The sequence below is a fragment of the Podarcis pityusensis genome, assembly GCF_964106645.2.
Source record: "Podarcis pityusensis genome assembly, chromosome: 15".
Classification (NCBI taxonomy): Eukaryota; Metazoa; Chordata; class Lepidosauria; order Squamata; family Lacertidae; genus Podarcis; species Podarcis pityusensis.
The window spans coordinates 7,657,239-7,682,886 of record NC_138040.1 but is presented as its reverse complement, the minus strand read 5'-3'; the positions used below and the strand labels follow the sequence as shown (position 1 = coordinate 7,682,886).

At 44.9% G+C, this 25,648-nt stretch overlaps 1 long non-coding RNA gene across 8 annotated transcripts in view; it reads right to left on the bottom strand.

The window, feature by feature from the left end:
• The window catches only part of LOC308464137, a 116,212-nt gene that overhangs the window by 24,200 nt on the left and 66,364 nt on the right, over positions 1-25,648 (bottom strand). Inside the window, exons 1-3 of one of the 8 annotated variants that reach the window (XR_013979868.1) lie at positions 20,741-20,913; positions 16,030-16,078; positions 7,846-7,962 (exon numbers count right to left, since the gene is read on the bottom strand). The exons of 4 other annotated variants lie outside the window; for them this stretch is intronic. This is a non-coding gene — a long non-coding RNA (uncharacterized lncRNA). Of the gene's footprint in view, positions 1-7,821; positions 7,963-16,029; positions 16,079-20,740; positions 20,914-25,648 lie in introns of those variants that run through there. 3 more of the 8 variants (XR_013979869.1, XR_013979870.1, XR_013979871.1) reach the window with 3 other exon arrangements.

Genomic DNA, 25,648 nt, shown 5'->3' with positions numbered 1-25,648 from the left:
ACTATTTCTGGGTTAGCGGAGCCTGTAGCCTGAAGCATGTGTAACCCGAGGTACCACTGTATGGCCAAAATGGAGACATGATGGGGCAGTAAGGACAGAAGACAATTCTGTGGGATCAGGCCAATGGCCCATCTAATCCACCATCCTGTTCTCTTAGTAGCCAATCAGATGTTTGTGGGAAGCTTGCAGGGCAGACATGAGCACAACAGCATTCTTCTCACCTGTGATTCTGAACAGCGGAGACAGAGTAGCCCTAGTGGCTAGTAGCCATTGGTAGTCTTGTCCTCCCGTGAATTTTCTAATTCTCTTTTAAAGCCATCCAATTTGGTGGCCATCACTGCCTCCATTGGGAGTGAGTGCCACAGTTTAACTATGCTGCAAGGAGAACTTTCTTTTCTGTCCAACGTCCAGCAGTTCAGAGGCAAGCCAGGGGAGGACCAGGAACTTGGAAGCGATTTGGATCTGAAGCATTCAACTGTCCAAGTTCCCTGACCCACCCCTAAACCAGGATGAAATTTTGACAGGCTCAGAAACATGTCTCAATCTCTCACTCCTTTAAAAAGCCTTTTAAAAAAATTAATGCAAGGATAGTTTAATCGCAGCATGGTGCAGGATTTTCCCACCAAAGTACATTTGAATTTTGTTTCCCACCCCCCAAATAAAAAACTCCTCACTTAGGATTGCAGCTTAAGGAGCCTAAATTCTGATATTACCTCTTAAAAAATACACCCATAGCTGGTGTGAGTGGGTGTTACTACAGAGTAATTTCTCGTCTCAAAAGCTGTTGAGCTTCTTGTGCCTCCTTTGCAATGAGTTTGCAAAGATGTAAGATGATGTAAGATGATCAGAAGGCTGATCACCGAAGAATGGATGCTTTTGGATTATGGTGCTGGAGGAGACTCTTGAGAGTCCCATGGACTGCAAGAAGATCAAACCTATCCATTCTGAAGGAAATCAGCCCTGAGTGCTCACTGGAAGGACGGATCCTGAAGCTGAGGCTCCAGTACTTTGGCCACCTCATGAGAAGAGAAGACTCCCTGGAAAAGACCCTGATGTTGGGAAAGATGGAGGGCACAAGGAGAAGGGGACGACAGAGGGCAAGATGGTTGGACAGTGTTCTCGAAGCTACAAACATGAGTCTGACAAAACTGCAGGAGGCAGTGGAAGACAGGAGTGCCTGGCGTGCTCTGGTCCATGGGGTCACGAAGAGTCGGACACGACTAAACGACTAAACAACAACAAAAAGATGATGTAAGAGCTACAAGGGTGAGCAGGCAGCACTGACAGGAATACACCTCACTGATATACACTTTTGTGGCAGAGGAGAAGCGGGAAGGATTTCAGAGAAGGAGAAAGAAGATTTCACCTCTTTAGCCTTTCAAAACGGAGATCAGAAGAAAACTAGCAAACTTCAATATGTAAACAAGAGCCAAGGCCTTTCACAATCACTGATTCTGTGCACTTGCTGAGAAAAAAATGGCAACTTCAAAAAAACAAATAAAAATGCATAGCTGAGTGAGGTTCTTCTGGCCCCTCAACAAAAGGCCTGCCCCCCCCCAAATCCTAGCTACACCCATTTGGGTCTCAAGCTGTTTTTGGACTACAATTCCCATCATCCCTAGCTAGCAGGACCAGTGGTCAAGGATGATAGGAACTGTAGTCCAAAAACAGCTGGAGACCCAGGTTTGGGAAACACTAGTCTAATCCTTTATTTTAAATGCAATCTAAACTGGTGGAAATTAGGAAGCTTATACCAAGCCAGGCCATTGGTTTGTCTAGCTCTGTGCCATCTACCCTGGTTGTCAGCGCTCTCCAGGGTTTCAGACAAGGGTCTTCTCCCAGACCTCCCTGGAGCTGCTAGGGCTTGAAACGTGGGGCCTTCTGCACACAAAGCAAATGCTCTCCCACTGAGCCATGCGCCTTCCAGCTCCGTTTGAATGATAATGTCCTTTGCTGGTGGCTGCAGGACAGCCAGGACCCACACACGGCTTACACAGGAAAATATATTACTGCTGAGGTTTATAACATACCACAGCCACGGCCAGAGAGATTTATGCACTGCCTCTATTGAGTCTGTAATCGTCGAAAGGTGATGTCAAAATAACGACGAGACCCTGATTTATGCTGACAAAAGAGCCAGTAAAATATCAGTGTGGCAGACAGAATGGTTGTTCAGGGCTGAGGCTAACCAAAACAGACTGGATGCTATCGGTTTGCCTGGTGTATTAATAACTGGAGTACAGGTGAAACTCAAAAAATTAGAATATTGTGGAAAAGTTCATTTATTTCAGTAATTCAACTTAAAATGTGAAACTAATATATGAGATAGACTCATGACATGCAAAGCGAGATATGTCAAGCCTTTATTTGTTACAGTTGTGATGTTTATGGCGTACAGCTGATGAAAACCCCAAATTAACAATCTCAGGAAATTAGAATATTAAATGAAATCAGCAAAACAAGGACTGCAAATAGAGCAATATTGGACCTCTGAGAAGTAGAAGCATGCACATGTACTCAGTACTTGATTTGGGCCCCTTTTGCATCAATTACTGCCTCAATGCGGCGTGGCATGGATGCTATCAGCTTATGGCACTGCTGAGGTGTTATGGAAGACCAGGAAGCTTCAATAGCAGCCTTCAGCTCTTCTACATTGCTCGGTCTCATGTCTCTCATCTTTCTCTTGGCAATGCCCCATAGATTCTCTATGGGGTTCAGGTCAGGCAAGTTTGCTGGCCAATCAAGCACAGTAATCCCATGGGCACTGAACCAGGTTTTGGTACTTTTGGCACTGTGGGCAGGTGACAAAGTTCTGCTGGAAAATGAAATCAACATCCCCATAAAGCTCGTCTGCAGAAGGAAGCATGAAGTGCTCCAAAATCTCTTGGTAGATGGCTGCATTGACCCTGGACTTAATAAAGCACAGTGGACCAACACCAGCTGATGACATGGCTCCCCAAATCAACACAGACTGTGGAAACTTCACATTGGACTTCAAGCATCTGGCATTGTGTGCCTCCCCATTCTTCCTCCAGACTCTGGGTCCTTTGTTTCCAAGTGAGATGCAAAAGCTGCTCTCATCAGAAAAGAGATTTGGGGAGCCATGTCATCAGCTGGTGTTGGTCCACTGTGCTTCATTAAATCCAGGGTCAACGTAGCCGTCTACCAGGAGATTTTGGAGCACTTCATGCTTCCTTCCGCAGACGAGCTTTATGGGGATGCTGATTTCATTTTCCAATAGGACTTTGTCACCTGCCTACACTGCCAAAAGTATCAAAACCTGGTTCAATGCCCATGGGATTACTGTGCTTGATTGGCCAGCAAACTTGCCTGACCTGAACCCCATAGAGAATCTATGGGGCATTGCCAAGAGAAAGATGAGAGACATGAGACCGAGCAATGTAGAAGAGCTGAAGGCTGCTATTGAAGCTTCCTGGTCTTCCATAACACCTCAGCAGTGCCACAAGCTGATAGCATCCATGCCACGCCGCATTGAGGCAGTAATTGATGCAAAAGGGGCCCAAATCAAGTACTGAGTACATGTGCATGCTTCTACTTCTCAGAGGTCCAATATTGCTCTATTTGCAGTCCTTGGTTTGCTGATTTCATTTAATATTCTAATTTTCTGAGATTGTTAATTTGGGGTTTTCATCAGCTGTACGCCATAAACATAACAATTATAACAAATAAAGGCTTGACATATCTCGCTTTGCATGTCATGAGTCTATCTCATATATTAGTTTCACCTTTTAAGTTGAATTACTGAAATAAATGAACTTTTCCACAATATTCTAATTTTTTGAGTTTCACCTGTAACATGCAGTCACAATCCGCTACGCCACTGCATGTGAAAACACTGTCTGGCAGAATCACCACCTTCGCCTATGTGGTGCAAAGTATTCTCATTAATTGACAGATATAGATCGTCATAACCACCCTGTCCCAGCTGCCGCCTGGACCCCTCCTCTCAAATGTAAGCAACAGCCGAGCAACAGCACTGGGCAAAAAAATACTGGTGATGAGGGGGGCAGAGGGGTCAAAGTAGATTTCACCATGTGTGTCTTTGTCCCACATGAGAATTCTGAAAACCAAACCACCGTATATTTTACTTCGACACTCCTGCTGAAGCACACCCTATTAACTTTTCAAGGAAGCACACCTAGGATTGCTGCCTTATTATTTCTGTCTGGTTTATAATCTGTTTATCATTCACATATTATAAAAATGCCTTTCTTTCAAGTAACCTCAGGGGTCCAACCACAGAGTCAGAGGCCCAAATACTTTCAGGGGGTAGTTTCTCCACCCTCCCAAACACAGTCCAATGAAAAGTTAAGCACTCTGATATCCCAGTGATTACAATGGGAGAGGTTTCAGTGTCTGCTTAACTTTTGCCATTGATAGAAACAGGATTTTTTAAATCACATGTTCTGACTGGATTGTACTCTCCAGTTTTGAGTATTTCTAGTGAGAAAATTACCCCCCCACACACACACATTTCAAATATTAGTACTATCGCTAAAGCATTCATTCAGAGTGGATCACCAACCACATTTATTTATTTATTCATTGTTTGTTTGTTGGTTAACAAAAGTGAAGAAATTCAACCATTCCCCTGCAAAAGAATCAATCCCTCTTTGCATAATCCCTGACAACTTTCAGTTTATAAGTATATAAACTCCATCAAGATCTCCACCAAGGCTAATCTCCATCCACAAATCTTTCCCAAATCTAGCAACTGTTGAACAAGCAGCCATAAGCAGTTGTCTGATGAATTCCTTACATTGTACAGCCAACTACCATTTCGTGCGAGGGATCTGTTCTGGCCCCTGTGTGTGTCATTGGAGCACGTATAAACATGCCCCACCCCATTCTGCCCTTTTTGTGATGTGTTGAGTGATGTTTTGGGGCCATTTTGGGGTTCAGCGCTGTGTGCGCATCTTGCAACAGTTGGCAGCACATGTTCCAGCACAGGGTCTAGACCAACCCCAATCTTCTATTTCCATTTCAAAGTCACTTCCCCATAACACTTTTAAAACTTGATAAATCACCAAAATCCTTGTCTAGCAAAAAAGAGTGGAGACTAAACCCTTCAATGCTGAACGAGCAGATTCAATTAGCTTTTCAAAAAAGGTACGTTGCCCTCAAGCCTGCTCTTGTATGGCTTTTTTTTTTTTTTTTTTTGGCTAGAAATATAGTACTCACTTGTCTCCACTGAAACCAGTTTAAAGGTAAGTTTCCTATTATTACTTTCATTTACTAACAACATGTAAACGTTCAGCATTTAAAGGGGAATGGGGGTTGCTAACTATGTTGATCCCACACATATACTTTGGTACCTCGGGTTATATATGCTTCAGGTTACATACGCTTCAGGTTACAGACTCCGCTAACCCAGAAATAATACCTCGGGTTAAGAACTCTGCTTCAGGATGAGAACAGAAATCGTGCTCCAGCAGCGCGGCGGCAGCAGGAGGCCCCATTAGCTAAAGTGGTGCTTCAGGTTAAGAACAGTTTCAGGTTAAGAATGGACCTCCGGAACGAATTAAGTACGTAACCAGAGGTACCACTGTACTGTATTTACTTGAATCTAATGCTCACCTTTTTTGGCCAAATTGCATTGCAAAAATTAAGGTGCGCATTAGATTTGATGGCACATTTACAATCGCCAGCAAATACTTTTTTTGCTTCCAAGATTCTGAAAATTGAGGTGCACATTAGATTCGATGGCACATTAGACTCAAGTAAATACGATACGTATCCCTGGCGGAATGAAGCTAGTCCAAAGAGCAAAATATTACAGCAGTATTTATATCAGGGCAGAGGTGGAAAACCTTTTTGAGCCTGAGGTTCATATTTCCTTCTGGGAAACCTTTCAAGGGCCACATGCTGGTGACAGGGGAAGGCAGAGGAAAAAGTGGAAGGGGCAAGTAACATAAATGTTAACTTTGCACCATAGGCTAGTTTCTACACGCACGTATCAGAATCAAGGACTCATTCCAGCCAGGCAAACACACTTTGGGTTTGAAGCAGGGTCACTGGGGTATGTGGCTTGAGGAAAGTGCTGAGGGCCAGAGAGAGGCCTGGGGGGGGGCAGATTCAGCTCCCCATCCTTGCCTTAGAGTCAGAAGGAGTTCTGACTCATCACATCAGCCTGCCACAGACTGACCAGCTTATATTTTCATAGAGAAAGGCAGGGATGCTTTGTTGAATGAGTGGATTTTGGCTAGGGACAAAATCTGGGAGCTCAACTGGCACAGGCTGGGATGGTGGGTCAACACAATGCCAGGCCAACAAAATCCATACCCAAATGAGCTTTGACTATGGCAGTAACGAAAAATGCTGAATGGTCAAAAGTAGATGGTTCCAGATGACAAAAGTGAGCTTCACTACATGGCATGTAAAATAAAATACGTCTGGCTCATACCATTTTGAGGGCACTGGCCCCACTTCAAAGGACTAGCCAGTAGGTTCATGGCAGAGCTCTGAAGCAGAAATAACAAAGAAAATGGTGCACCTGTGCATACACGGAGGGCTTTTTCACTACGGTCTTCCCACAGAATTCAAGAAAGGCTTACAGAAGTGATCATATATCTGCCACACAGATTAAAAAGCCCAGCACCTCCTCTTTTGTATTTTAGGAATTAAGCACTGACGCCCCACACCTCTACTAACCAGCAAGCTAGAACCAGAGGACACATCGAGAGAACATTCAATAATTCTATACAGTTTTCTTTACTTCCGGCCTATTTCCAATCCTTTCCCATCACATTTTCAAGATGTGGGGCTACCTTTGAAGGTGACTCGGAAACTACAACTAAGCCAGAATGCAGCAGCTAGACTGGTGACTGGGAGTGGCCACTGGGACCATATAACACCAGTCCTAAAGGATCTTCACTGGCTCCCAGTACGTTTCCGAGCACAATTCAGTGTATTGGTGCTGACCTTTAAAGCCCTAAATGGCCTTGGCCCTGTATATCTGAAGGAGCATCTCCATTCCCATTGTTCAGCCCAGACACTGAGGTCCAGCTCCAAGGGCCTTCTGGTGGTTCCTCACTGCAAGAAGCGAAGTTATAGGGAACCAGGCAGAGGGCCTTCTCAGTAGCGGCACCCTCCCTGTGGAATGCCCTCCCTTCAGATGTCAAGGAAATAAACAACTATCTGACTTTTAGAAGACATCTGAAGGCAGCCCGGTATCAGGAAATTTTTAATGTTTGATATTTTATTATGTTTCAATATATGCTGTAAGCCACCCAAAGTGGGCAGGGTATAATTATTATTATTATTATTATTAACATTGTCTCTATAAGGACTAGAAACTTAGTTTTCCAAAACAAGAGGCGTTGGGGTTTGTTTGTTTGTTAACCTGTACTCACAGGCTTTTTACCAAGTGCTTTGGGAGTTGCAATTCTTTAGTCTGTATTCTTTAAGGCACCCATGAGAGCAAGGATATTTCCCAGTTAAGACCAGCAGAGCAGCATTTAGAAAGAGACCTGAAGATATGTATTATAGCACTTGAATGATCCAACGCCAGATTTCTTTGTCCAAGGAGCAGCTGTTTGAGTTAAAAAAAAAAAACTGTGACAAGCAGCTCCCTCTGTGATGCTGAGAACACCCATTCAGCTGTCAATACGGATCATCAATGACATTGTATAAATGCAACATCGACAGAACGCCCTGTGCCAAGCCTCTATCGATCAAAGTGTGCAGGAGATTAATCTCATTGGCTCTTCAGGGTATCATATGACTTAGTCTATTAGTACAAGTGGGTCAAAGAAAAAGTAAGGTCAGCGATGTAGTGCACAGAGAATGACAAAGCATGACCTTTCATTGTGAGAACCCGCTTACGATGCAGCCACATTTATTTCTCCCGGCCGATGGTTAAAAGCTCATCTTGCATATCCTTCCTTGTCCGCTATGGTTTGTATCAATCAAAATAAAACTCAAATGCAGTCCAAGTTCTTTCTTTAAAAGAAAAAAAAAAGAAAAAGACAAAAGATATTCTACTTAGCACCTTCAAAACACATCGCTTTTAACAATACGTGGACCATTAGCAATCAGCCTGCCATTCTGGTCTGTTTCATAGAAAATCAAGAGGCAAAATAATTGAGTCAATAGGAATACAAAAGGGATTGCTTCTCCAGCCCTGTTCTTCTGTGACAGGGTTGAAAATGTAAAAGCTCAGGGAATCAAAAAGAAGAAAGGGAGAATTGATTTGATTCACTGCTTCAGCAGAGGCAGAAATTTAACACTGGGTTTTTTGTTTTGTTTTTTGCATGCTCTCCTATAAGGTGTTGCTTTTCTTTTTTTGGGGGGGGGAAGGAGGGAGAAGAAGGTTACACTAGAGACAGAAGGGAAAAACACCTTTGATCAGATTGAAGGCTTGAGACAAGAAAGGAGTTGGATATTCCTGCTTTCGATCCAAGTTTAACATGGAAAGTTGCAGTTTCAGATTCCTAGATTGAATGTTTCATATATTGGATCTTGCTGTACTTGGGGCGGAGCTTAATGGCATCTGGCATGTTAGGGTGTTCCTGGTGGCTAAGAGTGAAGTCTGATTAAACTGAGGAGCAGGGGAGTTCATACACTTGGGGTGGAAAAATTTGCCTGGTCCACATTTTTAAGCAAACTGACCAAATTTATTCTTCCCTAACTAGTACATCCAGTAGTGATGTATGGAAGTGAGAGCTGGGCCATAAAGAAGGCTGATCGCCGAAGAATGGATGCTTTTGGATTATGGTGCTGGAGGAGACTCTTGAGAGTCCCATGGACTGCAAGAAGATCAAACGTATGCATTCTGAAGGAAATCAGCCCTGAGTGCTCACTGGAAGGACGGATCCTGAAGCTGAGGCTCCAGTACTTTGGTCACCTCATGAGAAGAGAAGACTCCCTGGAAAAGACCCTGATGTTGGGAAAGATGGAGGGCACAAGGAGAAGGGGACGACAGAGGACGAGATGGTTGGACAGTGTTCTCGAAGCTACCAGCATGAGTTTGACCAAACTGCGGAAGGCAGTGGAAGACAGGAGTGCCTGGCGTGCTCTGGTCCATGGGGTCATGAAGAGTCGGACACGACTAAACGACTAAACAACAACAACTAGTACATGGTCCAGAACATGATTTCATACTTCTCTGAACTTTGCAGTACAGTTCTCAACTAAATGACTATCAAAACACATTAAATATACATATTTTAGGGGAACTTTTTAAAGGAAAAAATATGCTTAGAAATGCAGGCACTGTGGTAAAGGATGGTATTCAACTGAATTTTACATATTGAAATTAATGGGCCTAACTTAGGACTCAGCTACACAGTTGCAAATAAAATGTTTTAAATGTGTTGTAAAGTGCAATACACAAATGTGACACTAGATGGTGAAAGTGAACTATGCAAAACTCTATGTATTTTTCAAAACGTTTTTTAAAAAAGCATTTTCACAGCGTTTTTTATGTGTAAATTCCACCTTAGTTGTGGTTATTCAGTGGGTGTACTCTGAATAAAACTTAATTGCATACCACCCACAATATACATTTCAATACGTATATTCTAGTAAAATATATAAATACAAATCTTCAGTTCATTTTTAAAAAATGCAGATTAATACAGAAATCGGGACAGGCATATGAATGAACCATATGCAAAATTTGCAGAGACTGATCTGTCTATCCCTGTTCATAATGAAAACTCTGTCAAGCCAAGCAGGAAAAAAAGCAAACATACTTGGTCCTAGTCCCTCACCATTGAATGTTAGAGACCTTCTGCTAGAGACTCCAATCTGAAATTTTTGGTCAACCTCCTGAGATCTGGCAATACTAACCTTTAAAAGAGATTTTAGCTCCTGTGCTCTGGAGTCTGCATTCAACAGGAGTGAGTGACTGGCAGTGCCTTGAGAGACATTTTCCTCCCTGCTATAAGAGGCAGCATCACCCAACCAGGTGTTTGCAGGGGTGTGTGGTGTGGACAGGTTGGCTGGAGACAGACAATAGTTCCCAAAGAAAACTGAATGTCTTTGGGATAAGGCTTTGCTTTACATGGTGGATACGAGCCCCAGTTATGGAACAGCCTTCCCAGGTAAGTTCACCTGGTACCATCTTTTGTGCTCTTTTTGGCTCCAGGTGAAGATCGCTCTGGTCACACCTAGGCCTGATGAAGTCTGCGCCTCTCAGTTATTAAATTTGTGTTTTAACTGTGGGGGCACAACGTCTCTGGTTTTTGCTGCATTTTATGTTCTTTTTGTATTTATATGGCTTTCTCATTCATTGCAAGCTGCCTAGAGAATTTAAGAGGTGGAATACAGAGGCTGTAAATAAAATACTGAAAAATTGTTCAGGTCCTAAAGTTTCACCTCCCATCAAATATGTTTGAAAGGTTTTTGAAGCAATACAAAAAGACTCGTTTGGCCAATAGCAAAGGTGGGGTGACTATGCAAATAATTATAGTGATTATTATCATCACCATCACTCTCTTCTGCTGAAAGTACCTAAAGCAGAAGGTTACCACAAATGATATTGCAGATTTCAAAAAGGTGTAACAAAGTACAACCAAAATTATCAGGGAGCTGGATCAACTTTTCTAGGGGTAGTTGGAGGGTTGAAGGTGACAAGAGAAGGGGGTATGATAATAGGTTTATAAAAGTATCCATGGTGTGTGGAGAAAGTGGGTGGAGAGAATTTTTTTCTCCCTCTTCCATAACCCTAAAACTGGGGTCATCCAATGAAATGGATGGGCAGGAGATTCAAGATGGTCAGGAGGAGTTATTTAACCGAAGTGTTTCTGCATTACAACTCCCATCATCCTTGCCAGCTAGGGCTGATGGGAGCTTAGTCCAGAACATATGGATGGCCACAGGTTTCCCACCTCTGACATAAGTGTGTAATTCATTTAGGCTGCCTTAAAGGTACAGGTAGCTGCTAGCTTAAATAGCTTTTAAAGAACAGTATCAAATTCAAAGAAGTGGGGGGGGGGGAATCGATCAATGGCTGCCAGTCATGATATCTATAAGGAACTTCCATGGCAAGATGTAGTGTACCACTGGTTATCAGCTGCTGGGAGGAACTGCTGCTCCTACCGTCTCTTTGTGGGCTTCCCTAGAACCATATGGTGGGCCACACTGGAAACAGGATACTGGACTAAATGGGCCATTGGTCTGATCCAATAAACAGGCTTTTCTCACATTCTTATGGGCTATGGAGAGGGACTTCAGTGGGAGGAAAGTGTGACTTATTGTCAGGAATAAGTAACTTTCATAAAGGTAAAGGGACACCTGACCATTAGGTCCAGTTGTGACCAACTCTGGGGTTGCGGCGCTCATCTCACTTTACTGGCCGAGGGAGCCGGTGTACAGCTTCCGGGTCATGTGGCCAGCATGACTAAGCCACTTCTGGCGAACCAGAGCAGCGCACAGAAACGCCATTTACCTTCCCGCTGGAGCGGTACCTATTTATCTACTTGCACTTTGATGTGCTTTCAAACTGCCAGGTTGGCAGGAGCAGGGACCGAGCAACGGGAGCTCACCCCGTTGCGGGGATTCGAACCACCGACCTTCTGATCGGCAAGTCCTAGGCTCTGTAGTTTAACCCACAGCGCCACCCGCGTCCCTGTAACTGTCATGCCTGGGGCCAATTGCAGCACTCCAATCCTCCCTGTCTGGTCCTCCTCACAGGCCCACCCCTCCCTCCTTAGATGCTTTTGCCTGGCTTGAATGTGTCCTTGATCTGTGACGGTGCCTCTTGCTGGGCTGGATGGAGAAGGGTGGGTCTGTTTTTGAATCGCTGGAATATATCCTACCATGCAAAGTTAAGAGTCACATCCACTGCTTGCCCATTTTTCCTCTGGCCCCCCACATGGCATGTGGCCTCTGAAAGCTTGCCCATGAGGGAATGGGACCCCCAGGCTGAAAGTGTTCCCCACTCCTTGCCTTAGGTGATGTAAAGGTAACTGTCAGTGCATGACTGTTAGTAGGTTAGTAAGGTCTGTGAGCCCAGTGGAGCAATGTCTTTGGGAACCTTGGCCAAGTCACATTATCCCTGATTTTTTGCAGGGGGAGCAGGTTTCTGCATTGCCACTAAGTTGCTGAAGGAGATGTGGAAGGCTTCTTTTGCAAACATCCCCTCCTAGATAGGAAGGCAATGGCTGTTGAGACCCTTTTAAGAGCATTAAGCTGTACATTCAGCAACACACAATAGCGCTTAAATTAAAGTTGGGGCGGTGGCGATGCCTTAAAGGCTGCCATTACATTCTTAATGAAGTCCGTATGCTCTCTGCTGACGCAGTGGGGACATTGAAATCCACTGCTGTGGCAGCTGATTTGATGTGTTGACGAACGAGCCACACTGCTATAATAAGAAGTGTTTATTTGAATAATAAGGTCAGGGAGTTAAGTAGTTGGTATTCCAGTCATATGAAGCCGTTTGCACAGTGTCACTAATAATTAAAGCCTATAAAATTGGGGGGGGGGGGGAGCCCTTGTCTAAATGCTTTCCCCAAATATACTCCACTATCTTGAAGAAACTCATCAGGGCAGCCAAGTGATCTTCGAGGCTTATTAATCGCTTCAGCTCCACAGCCAGGGCAAATTTATTTGCTTGAATTAGCATGTAATATACTTACAATAAAGCCGCCACAAGTCCCCACTTCACAGATACAGTTTATTTAATAGGAAATTAGACCCAGGTATATATATAGCAGCAATACCTGTGTTGCTTACAAGGCCAAGCAATACCTTGCTGGGTTTCATGATACACTCGCTGAGTTGGGGGGGGGGGGGGAGAGACATGGGATGCAGGAAGTGCAATTCTACCACATGAGCTTTGGGAGGGGCTTTCTAATGCTGCTGTCAAGGCTGAGCCATAGGCAAGTGTTGTAGGTGAAGTGATGAGCAAGGAAGGGGAAGAGCCAAGAGGAAGAACCCCAAGGGATGCAATGGAACACACCAGAGCAAAGAATAAACAATGTTACTCAAGCCAAGTCTTGGGTGGTGGGAGGGATTCAACTGTGCACTGGAAATTTAGGTTTCTGCAATTAAAAGTGGAAGAAAGTGCTCTGCTGCAACAGAACCACCTAAAAGCAAGCCGACAGTGGACTTTTTTGTAGTTAGGAAAGTGACTGGGAAATGCTCCAAAAATGGGCTAACCACTTTTTGACAGGATGAGGTATAACCTCCCTGTAAACCAGGGTAGGCAACCTAAGGCCCGTGGGCCGGATGCGGCCCAATCGTCTTCTAAATCTGGCCCACAGACGGTCCGGGAATCAGTGTGTTTTTACATGAGTAGAATGTGTGCTTTTATTTAAAATGCATCTCTGGGTTACTTCTGGGGCATAGGAATTAATTCATTCCCCCCCAAAAAATACAGTCCAACCCACCACATGGTCTGAGGGTCAGTGGACGGGCCCATGGCTGAAAAAGGTTGCTGACCCCTGCTGTAAACCAACCAGAATGAAAGCTCAATTAAAAGTGGACATAATATAGCCTCTGTGCAAGCTCTGCACAAGCAAATCAGGATAAATTTTCAAAAACAGGTTGTCTGGGGGAGCCATTAACCTGCAACACTTCCTGTCTAGGAGAACTGAATGGCCAGCCTGAGTTCGCAGGATTAGTCCACAGGCAGACAATTCTGCGTGAGGGAATGTTGTCCAAAAATGACTTACCCTCCATGGATGTGTCTAAACTGTTTTTAAAGTCATCCAAGGTGGAATCTACACACATGTAAAAAAAGTTCTGAAAATGCTTTTTGTAAAAGCGTTTTTAAAAATACATTGAATTTTCCATAAGGCTCCCTATTGCCATCTAGTGTCACAATTGTATATTGCACTTAAAACACACTTAAAACGTTTTATTTGCAACTGTATAGCTGAGTCACAAGTCAATTGGCAGCCATCATGGCCTCTTGTGGGAATGAATTCCATAATTTAACTGTGTGCTGTGTGAAGAAGTATTTTCTCTTGTCTGTCCTGAACTTTCCAAAATTCAGCCAAGTTCTAGTATTATGACACAGGAAGAAAAAAATTCTATCCTTTTTCTCCACACTTTGCATCATTTTATACACCTTTGCCATACCCCGCTCTCTTACTTGCCTTTCCTCTGAACTAAAAAAATCCCCCAGTGGTCCTTTTGCAATAACATCAGGAAGCAAGCTGAGGATGCTGTCAGATGGTGCCTAGTTGGGAGAGAGGTAGCATTGTGTTCTTCACAATATACAAAGCCAAGACAGAAGAACATATTGGCTTGGGGGAGAACCAGGGGCTGTAAAGCCATTGCAAAAATGGGAACAAGTGATTTGCAAGGAAGAGCAATATCCTTGGCATTCAAAATCTGCCAGGGCCAGCAGGGGCCAATAGAAGGGCGAAGCCTGGCAATAGGATGGGAGACAGTGATGCATAGTCTGCACCTGTGCAAGAGGGACTGATTTGCTTTGGTTCCATATAGCAGGCCGTTTCTTGCACATAATACATCCTCTCCCACGTCTTCCCAATCTCCAAACTGCAGGCGGTGGCTGAACAAGGACAGACATCACACAAGACGGCAAAGTTCACCCTGACAGGGAAGAGTTCACTGGCACCCCTCTCTCTTCTCAAACTTTATTATTCACAGTCTGAGCAGCAAATAATTCCTCTGTTCTTTTCTCCCGCTACTCAGCCACCCCCCGATTCTTTTCCTCCTTTGCCAAAGCTGTTCCCTATTATAGGAGGGCACAGGCATGCGCCAGAAGTGTCAGAGGCGTTAGACAAGGTATTAAGGAGGTGTCAATGGTAGAATAGCAGGGATTACAGGAAAGTCTAAATAATGTGTAAAATAAAACCAAAAAGGTGATAAAGTCGTTTGATAAGAAAGGCTGGAGAGAATAAAAAAAGGGGAGTGCAATTATTTTTTCATTTCGATTGTTCAGGCTGAAAAGCACTTTTGCGACTTAAGTGGCATTTCTTTCTCCTCCACCACCTATTTCGGTGCATCATATTCCTCAATAATCACGTTATGGTTGCCAGCATTTTCGCAGCACAAAAAAAAGCAGGGTGGGGGGAGAGGGAGAACAGCAAGACCACTTCACACAAATAATCCTCTTCGCATCTGAGCCGGCCCCATTGTGCTTTGCATCCCCAACAACATTTCCCACCGAGTCCAGCTTTGCAACCATCGCCAGCATTTTCGCAACTTGGAATTAATAGCATGACACCCTTCCCTTTTCAAGGACTAGCAGGGGAGGAAGACGGGGTCCAGCGATGGGTGGAACTGGCTCCCTTCATAAACTTAAGGCCTTTCCAATGCGAAGAGTGTGTTTATGTGCAAGGAATGCACAGCTTCTGCTCATACCTCCCAGATCAGCTCCTCCAACTGATCCTGCCCACTCGCTAAGATCATCAACAGAGGCCATCCTGTCAGTTCCAAACCCACATTTTGTTATAATAATGGAGAGGACCATTTCTGCCACACCCAAATTTTGAGAGTCTCTATCTAAAGAAATATTCAGGCCTTTGATTTTTAGAGGCTGGGTTTTATCACTTGACTACCATAGCGATATTATTTATTTCTTTATGAATTGTATTTCATATGAATTATATGCAATCCTTCTGTTGGTGCTTTTTTTTACTTTTTAAAATCCGGTTATTATTGTGTTTTATATGACATTTCTTATTGCAACATTTAAAAGTTGTTTGATTGCCGGATTTCACTGTATTCTGTTCTTTTTATAGATTGCTATTTGAGTGCATTTGATTATACTTGCAAACTGCATCGCGCTGTATGAGAAAAGGCAGGGGATAAATTTTTGTGTGATAAAGGGGCATCCTGGGGAAGTCTCTTTGAAGTGTAGGATGATATACACACAGTATGTTAATGTGTATATGTGCACGAGTGTATTCAGTCATCTTTCCACAAGATAGTGTGAAGACACATTTTTCCGGTGCTCAAATGACAATATTTTGTCCCTAAGAAAAACCAATTCTCCCCCAAGCCAAAGCATGCATCACATCTTGCTGCAATCAGGCACACTAGATTTATTCAAGAAGAGCCCACCAAGAGATATCTTTCCAGACTCACTCTGACTTCCTGAGTCCTGTCAGTACATCCAGTAAGCTGTGAGCAGCATCTGAAACCAGATTACACAAGTGTCCTGGGCATGCACTGGACGGTGTTTATGACATCACTAGCAGTGCTGAACCATAAGAAGCGCCCCACTCAATCCGGCCAATGGCACAGCAACATCCTGTTCTCACAGTGGCCAAACAGATGCCTGTGGGAAGCACAACAGCACTCTCCCCTCCTGCAGTTTCCAACATCTGGCATTCAGAGACATACTGCCTCTTATAGCAGAGGTATATAACACGGCCAGCATGACTAGTAGTTGTTGATAGCTTTATTCCAAAAGATAACATGGGGAAGGGTTCTAAGAGAACACTTATTACTTGACGTTTTATTCTCACAACAATCCTGCGAGGTGGTCCTATACTATTACTGGTCCTATAAAATTGGCAAGCAGCTCATTAGCAGGGATAGGCAGGCTTTTGCTGAAACACCATCTTTCCAAATTCAGCTAGCAAGACTTGCTGGGAACTGTTCAGGTTCCTGATTTATCTTGTCTTGTACCTGCCCTGTGAGCCACAAGCCTCAGCAGGTTAAGGTGAGAGGGGTGACTGGTCCTAGGTCAGTGAGCTACATGACTGAGCAGTGACTTGAACCTGGGTCTTCACAGTTCTGGTCTGACACTCTAAGTGTTACATCACAATGGCTCTGTTTGCATGTCACAGTAAACCATAGTTAATGGGAAAATGTCTTGTGGCACCTAAATAATAGCAAATTATTGCGGCATAAGCTTTTGTAGACCGCACTCCATCAAATACATGGTGTGCTAGCCTAAGTTACATGTATATCTGTCTACACATTGGTTGCTGTTGCTGATGGGGATTGTAAATGCTGGGATCAAAAGAAAGGGAAATGAAGCAAGGTGCAGACAGCAATAATTGCATTATTAAATATGGAGGCTACAGACACACAGAGAGTTGTTGATAACGAAGATATACAAGGGTGAGACACTTAGCACATGTAGTATAAATCTAAAAACCTTGTCCCTATTCAAGTTAGAACACAGATGGAACACACAGGGGAGCAACAAACCATGGTCCCTGGCTCAGCATTATGTCCAAACTAGCATTGTTGTTTGTTTAACTCCAAACACAGAACAAAGTGAAGCCACAATCTCCAAGAGGAACCTTTATTATATTGTGTGTCTTGCTAATGTTTGTGCTTCTAGAGACCCACATTATTTTCCCTTCTCCTTCAAATGGTTTAAACCAGTCTTTCGCAACCAGCTGCCCTCCAGCTGCCTTGTACCCTGGAGGGCACCAGGTTGGGAAAGGCTGTCTTAAGCACTAAATGTAAGTGAAGGTAAAGTAAATACAGCATTACAAATTAGGGAGGGGGTTTTTTCTTCCCCAGTGTTGGTGGGAGGTATTATTCCAATGACTTCCTCAGGTATAAAACACAAGGGATGAATCAAACGAGAGGATGTGAAGAGTTGTGTATGTTCCTGGGAGGGAGAAAAAGGAACTATTAATGCTCCTGAGTTATCTAGATGGCTTCAAGAGCCCATCACTGATCCATCTACAATCTTCACATATTCCACAGAGACACTTGACCTTCAATTAAAGCGAAATACTGCTTATTTGCAGCACCTTGCAGATACTGGCGTTGAAAGATTAACAAGTGAACCACAATTATAAAACCAAGCGCTCTGACGCACAAGAGGGCACTGCAATCAGATAAGGAACTTGTTGAAGCCCTGCTTTCCTAGAGTCTCAAGGCAGTCAGTCTCTCCACACACATGAATGAGAAAGGGAAACCTGTGGGCATTCTGTTTCAGCACAGGACTCTGCTTGCCCTGAAAACAGCTACATAAACTTGCCATAGGATAAGTAAAGACGTGCTGATCTGAAGCCACTGGGGGAAGACACATTAAAGGCTGTCGTCTCCTAGAGCAGTGGCGCAGAAATCTCTTTCAGCCCGTAGGCAGCTTTCCCTTGAAGAACCTCCCAGGGACCACCTACAAGTGGTGAGCAGGGCCTGAGACAAAAGTGGCCAGAGCCAAGAATATAAATGTTACCACTGTACAGTAGGCTAGTGTCTGCACACTCCTCTCTATCAAAAGGGACGCTGGTGGCACTGTGGTCTAAACCACTGAGCCTCTTGGGCTTGGCTGATCGGAGGGTCGGCGGTTTGAATCCGCAGGACGGGGTGAGCTCCGGTTGCTCTATCCCAGCTTCTGCCAACCTAGCAGTTTGAAAGCATACCTGTGCAAGTAGATAAATAGGTACAGCTGTGGCGGGAAGGTAAATGTCGTTTCTGTGTGCTCTGGTTTCCGTCACAGTGTTCCATTGCACCAGAAGTGGTTTAGTCATGCTGGCCACAGGACCCGGAAAGCTGTCTGTGGACAAACGCCGGCTCCCTCAGCCTGAAGTGAGATGAGCACCATAACCCCATAGTCGCCTTTGACTGGACTTAACCGTCCGGGGCTCATTTACCTTTACCTTTACCTCTCTATCCAAGAGCTAGAGGACTGACTCTTTCTAGCAGTGGCAGCTGGTAGCCCCCGACCTGGAAGGGTGGCATGGCCAATTAAGCCACGGAGGTGTGGTCAAGAAAGTGGCTGAGTTATCACTCTCAGGAGCCCCAGTGTGGTGTGGTGGTTAAGAGCAATGGACTCGTAATCTGGTGAACCGGGTTCGCTTCCCCGCTCCTTCAGAGGCAGCTGCCAGGTGACCTTGGGCCAGTCACACTTCTCTGAAATCTCTCAGCCCCACTCACCTCACAGAGTGTTTGTTGTGGGGGAGGAAGGGAAAGGAGAATGTTAGCCGCTTTGAGACTCCTTAAGGGGAGTGAAAGGCAGGGTATCAACTCCAAACTATTCTTCTTCTTCAGCTAGTATGGCCAATTATCAGGAATTATAGGAGCTGGAGGGCCAAAGGTTAGCCACCTGTTTTGAAGCCTCATTGGTTTCAGTGGAATTAAGTTTCCTTCATCTCCTTATCCCTCCTCCTGTGTAGAACTTGCTGGGACCCCAGTCCCAGATCCTCTGCAACCACAACTGGGAAGGCAGCCAATGGGATGTTAATCCGGACTGAGTGCCTGAACACCTGCTAGCCTATCACTGCTATTCAGATAAAGTGTCTGAACCTCCTCCTTCTCCACCTCACAGGGAGCAGACTTTCGTCCAGAAAACACAGGCAGTTACCATCCAAAACAATGTGACGTAAAAAAAAAAGAACCCAGAAACATCCTTTATACCTTCCCTTCCTCGTTAGTCATTGCCAGGCCAGCTTCCCGATTCAGCTCTTTGCTACAGTAAACGCTGAGGCAGCAATCCACCACACAATCTTTCTTTTCCACTTTGAAAGTTTAGGGACATTGTGAAACCATTCCACAATATATAGCGGGTCACGCCAAGGAGTTGGCATCCATCTTTGCCATCCATCTGCTGCCTAAACTCCATTGCTGCTTTTGCTGAGGTTTCTCTCTCGGTCATCACATTTATTCCTGACTCATCTTCCCACCAACACCCCTGGTGGTTCCTACAATTTTTGTTCTCAGCCCTTCTAAAACCTTCTTGCTGGAGAACTGCAAAGACTTGTGCACTACAAAGTTAAAGCACTGTTTTACCACTTTAAACAGTCATGGCTTCCCACAAAGAATCCTGGGAACTATAGGTTGTTTAAAAGTTTCAAGAGTTGTTAGGAGACCCCTAGTCTCCCCATAGAGCTACAACTTACAGAGTAGTGTAATAATCTATCCCTCTTCTCAGGGAGCTTTGGGAATTGTTGCTGTGTGAGGAGAATGCAGGTCTCCTAACAACTCTCAGCACGCTTTACAGAATTCTTTGGGGAAAGCCATGACACTTTAAAGTACTATAAAAGGTAAAGGTAAAGGACCCCTGACAGTTAAGTCCAGTTGCAGATGACTCTGGAGTTGCGGTGCTCATCTTGCTTTACTGGCTGAGGAAGTCGGCGTTTGTCCACAGACAGTTTTTCCAGGTCATGTGGCCAGCATGACTAAGCCGCTTCTGGTGCAACGGAACACTGAAACCAGAGCAGCACATGGAAACGCCGTACAGTGCAGATGGAACCTCATTCAGGCAGGAGACTGGTTATAGATTTTCTTCAGCATATTGAAATTGGTAGGACCAAGAGTCCAGCTAAGTCTCTTGGACACCGGCACAATTCATATCATGCCAAACCATGGTTGCGAAAGCTTTAACTATGGTTTGTAACTGGCCAGCAAACTAGAATCCAAAAACATGGCTTGAAATTAGATAGCTAACTATGGGTTTGGCATGAGGACTGAACTGAAAATCCATAACAAGTGGTCATTTCACTGCCTGCCAAAACAGCTGAAGCTTAAGAGATGGGATTGCTAAACAGATGGAAAGGCAGTTCTAAACCATGTTCTCTGAACGTTTGAAAAACACAAACCATGGTTTGACCCAGTGCTTTTTTTCTGGGGGGACGCAGGGGGACGCATACCCCTAAACATTTTGTGAATCTAAGTTTGGCCTCAGTGAGGGGCAGAACTTCAAAATGAGTAGGAAAATGAGAGTACCCCTAAACATTTTTTTAGAAAAAAGCACTGGTTTGACCTATAAGGTTAGTATAATCTACTATTTGACTCCATGTCTGAACTGAGTCTTCCCACAATGCTGTATACCATATCTGTATTTAAAGACGCAGCCACCTCTTCCAACAGTTTTGACTAATATGCTAACCTCTTTTCCCTTTATTTCCATTTCCTTCGACTTTATTCCTTCCCCTTCTGCCACAATTCCTGTTTTCTTCCAGGGCTTTCTGCTTCCACCCTGCTTTTCTGAGCTGCCTTGACCAAAATCATTGCCCATGTTTTCCCCAACTGCCAGGTTTGTGATGCTTCTATTAAAAATGAACCCCTGATTGGCTGCCCCAACATTCTGTTGGCCATTGTTGCCTCATAAAGGAAGACAACATTAGGGACATAGGAATCTGCTTCACATCAGGTCAGATTATTGGTCCATATATTGTCTGGTCTGGACGGAAGGAGCCCTTCAGAATCTCCAGCAGAGGACTTCCTCATACTCTGATCCTTTAGGACAGCCTTCCCTAAAACCTAGTGCCATCCAACTGCTTTGGATTACAAATCCCATCACATGGGTGAATGGGAGCTTAGTCACCTTCATACCATACATGTACAACACGCTTAAAAACACATTCCCCAAAGAATCCTGGGAATTGTAGCTTACCCTTCAGAGAGCTACAGTTCCCAGGACCCTTAACAAATGACAGTCCCCAAGATTCTTTGGGGGATGCCACGTGTTCTGAATGAATGGTATGGGCGAGATCGTAGTCCAAAACATCTGAAGGACACTGCTTTAGAAAATTTCATTTTTAATGTAAGGTGGCGACCAGGTGTTAAAAAAACTTAAGGTTGGTGGGGTGGTGCCCCATTCACCCAAATGGACCAGCCTGCACTGGGTGGGAAGTCAAACTATCTTTCAGGCCCAGGAATGCCACAGCACAAGGTGCAGGCAGCCACCTGTGGTTCAAAGGTATGCATGACTCAAGGGTCCTTGGTAGTAAGAGAACTCCTGAGAAATAAAGACTCTTGAAGGCTAGTCTAACCAATTGCTGCTAGGTCTGGGAAACCAGGAGCATAGGAAACTGCCTTATACAGAATCAGACCCTTGGTCCATCTGCCACTGAACTGTGGGCCCTCCGCGTGCTACATGAACTCTCCACCGAATACTGTTATTTGCTGGAGCATTGCAGGCTATTGGGGTTGCACAGCTGGTTTTGTGCTACTGACCCTGCTAATATCTTGCTTTTGGAATCCAGCTGACCAGTGTTTGACTTCAGCTCTGTGCTACTAGGTCATGCCCACTCTTGCACAGCCTTGCTGGGCTTGACCTCTGCTTCCCCTGAAGACCCACCATTCCTAGATTGCCCTGATATCTGACTGCTACCAGATCAAGGCAGGACAACTAGACCTAACCAGAGCAGCCATGTTGGCAGAGGAAGATAGTGGCTGTTGTGCAAAACAGGTGCAGATTCTTAATCTTCCAAAATTTATTAACTGCCCTTCACCAGCAGGGTGGGTTACAGCAATATAAGATATAGCATTAGAAAGAGTTCTAAAACAGATGACACGGGAATAGGGCGGGTTCTGCAAACATACATCTCAGGAGTCCAAGGCCAGTGCATCTTCACCATTCACTGAAAGCTGTACAGCAAAGGAACCAGATGCACCTCTGTGGGGAGGGAATTCCACATAGAATCATAGAATTGTAGAGTTGGAGGGGAGACCCTAAGGGTCATCCATTCCAGCCCCCTGCAATGCAGGAATCTTTTGCTCAGAATAGGGCTTGAACCCACAACCCTGACATTAAGAGTCCCGTGCTCTATTTACGGAGCTATCCCAGTTGTTCATACTGGATTCTCAAATATGAAATTCCTCAGGCCACTGTCATTGTGTTTTGGGATAAAAGCCACTGCCACTGCCCCACCCACATTTGCCCCTGGCCCCCAGAAAGTTATGCAAAGGGAAATGTGGCCCTTGGTTTGAAAAAGCCTTCCCCACTCCTGTACTACATAGAGCTGACATGACACCTGCAGAGCACCGCTCACAGAATAGAGCTTCATTTTTGCAACAATCATCTATACTGTGGTTGGATTTTATTTTGTCGTTCCTGTTTTCTCTCTCTTCATCCTTCTGCGTGCACACTTTAAAAGGTGTTTCTATCCCCCCCCCACCCCCGGCAAACAACTCAGAAGCCCACAGGGGTCCACCAAAGCGCACAAAACCCATTAAAGTCCATCCATGCTGTCGTCGCTTTGACGCCAAAGCTGCGACTGTTTTCAGTCTGAAAGAGTTCTCTCCTAAACAGGCCTCCCTTTCCCACATTGCCATTTAGTTACAGTCTGTCGCCCGAAGGTCAAGCAGAAGAAGAAAGCCCAATGCATTATTACAGAGGTGCCTGGCAGAAACAAGTCATTCTGATATTGTTTTGGCCCCTAAGAGCTGTGGGACGACAGCTGCTGCTCACCTCCCAGGAACTGAAATCCTTGCAATACAGAGCCTGACATATTCTTGGCCTCGCTTATGAAGGAAATTGTCTGCATTCACTGCAACGCAAAAGGGCTTTGCGACCTGGCAGCCAAATTTAGACCCGCAACAACCCAGTGAGCTCGGGCCCAGTTTTTAGGGTTAGGATCTGAAGGATTACTCCTTGTCAGTATCAGATGGCAGAGCTGCAGTCGAGGTCAGGGTGCAAGTCAACTTCCCGAAACAGCAGCTGTGGGGAGCCAGAAACAGGTGCTATCCATCAGGCAGGCTTGACCGACAGGCAGTTAGGCTCCGGAAATCAGAAGAACAGGTAAAGCAACATAGGGGTGTGGAATCTCGGGCCTAGGAGATGAATGTGGCCCTCCAGACCTCTTCATCTGGCCCTCTTACTTCTCCCCAGGCTACAAACTTCACCAGCTCTGTTCCGTACCCATAATGTTTTTGCCAGGCTGGGATGTGCATTTGACCTCTTCCTTGTCTGGATGGCGGGTACAATAGGGGTGAGCGAGTGTGTGTAAAAATTAGCCTACTTCTCAAAGGTAAACATTTGCATGTGTTGCTCCACCCACTTTTGCCTCTGGCTCCGCTCATCACTGGCTCACGACCCCTAGTTGGCTGCTGCTCATAAGGGAAAGTGGCCCTCAGGGTGAAAAGGGTTCTCTATCCCTGCAATCTAACACGTAGCTCAGGCTAGGATTGGCATATGTGAAAATCCATTTACAAAAGTTCCTGAGTTGTGGTTTTTTTGCAAAAATAAAATATGAAGTTTTTGAGCTATTTTTAAGGAAATTCACCAAAACCTACGCTTCCAACATGGGTTGCCATATGTCCGGATTTTCCCGGACATTTCAGCAATTTGCGCCCGGACGCTGTTTCCGACGGGCAAATCCTGGCAATGTCTGGGAAATTCCAGGCATATGGCAACCCAAGCTCAGGATGGAGAGCCACACGCAAATCAGAAGGCCGGCAGCACCTGTATAGATCCCTAAGTCAACTTAATCCAGCTGGTCCGACAAGCTGTAATATCTCTCTTATTATAAGGGCTTTGCAGCGTGCCACACGCAGAGGAAGCAGCCTTACACTGGGTCAGGTTATTCCCTATCTAGTGCAGCGTTACCTAAAAGAGCGCAGAAAGGGCGAAAACAGCACCTAGCAATCCCACGAACCTTTGCAAGTGCAATCCCATGAGCCCTTGCACCAGCTGTTGAGGACTGTGGAGAGTTGGAATTTGAGCAAGCAGATTTGGAGGGAGTGACTGTGTTGTTTGCAAGCTTTTTCAATGGTGTTCCCAATATGTGTGATTTCACTTAAATTTGTGGGGCCTCGGAACGTAACCCCTGTATAAAATGGTTGCTGAATATGCACTTGTTCAGTTTAACCAAAAAAGGTGGCTGTGGGGGGGAATAACGCACCCTTGTTTAAAAAACAAAAATGGAAAAGAAGAAAGAACCTAGTTTAACCTTGCAATGTCCTCTGCAGCTCAAGAGGGTTTCTGTCATTTCCAGCTGGCTTTGTAGCCCTAAGGCTAACGGCAGCAGATGACCGGCTAACCCTTGGGGATCCCCCTTGTGGCCAATTTCTAACCACAAGACAAATTGAGGGGGGCTCCGTGTGCAGACAAGCTTTTGACCGATCTGTTCAGCACTTCGCAAAGGCATTCAAATATCACAGCCACAGCAAGAGAAGGAGCGGCAGGCAGGGAGAGGCAGGAGCAGGCGAGAAACAAGCCAAGACAGACAATATATTCACAATTAGGCCAGATAATTTGCTTGCCTTGCGCTATCCAACCAAAAGACACACACAGTCCTGACCTACATGCTCCATTTCTTTCCTTTGTAAAAATAAAACAATAACACCCCCCACCCACCCCAATTCCAGCTCTTCACTAAGACTATTTGCATGGGGAAAACGCCGAGCAGAATTTGCTATGATACATAACATTGCGTCCCGCTGTTATTTCAATCTCATTACTGCATAAGCAACGCTGTACGAGAGATTAAAAACCATCTTCTCCTCTCAGTACTTACTAACAGCCTTCAATTTCTTTATAGTGTTGTTGGGGGTGTATTTCCACCCCACCCCCCTTTTCCCTTAACGCTATTAAAATGTATTTTGAACAAGAGGCTGACCACATAGAAGATAGCAAGGAATTATACGAAAGAGGTGGAAGGGGGGTGAAGTACGAGAGGAAAGTGGTGTTGACAGCTACTCGGGAGATTTGTACCGAAATGAGCAAAGCAGAAAACGTCCATGTTCCCCCCCCTCCTCAGCTTATAAATGACACTCAGAAGCCACCTCGAATTTGGCAGGTGTGCGAATAACATTCATTAGAACCGATGTGACAGTGAAAGAACGCGCCGGTGCACCGATATACAAAAGTACAAGGCAGAGAAGCTGGAGGCTGGCCATTTGTTCTGTGTCATTTCCAGCTTGTGCGCACGTGTCAGACCCGTCCCCGGTTGAGCTCATCGTGTCCCCTGCCGGCCATACGTTCAGCCATCTGAACTGGCCCCTACAGGCACACAGCGCCATCCAAGTAGGCAACAGGGGTGAAATGCAATTCATTTTGCACTTTCCAAAA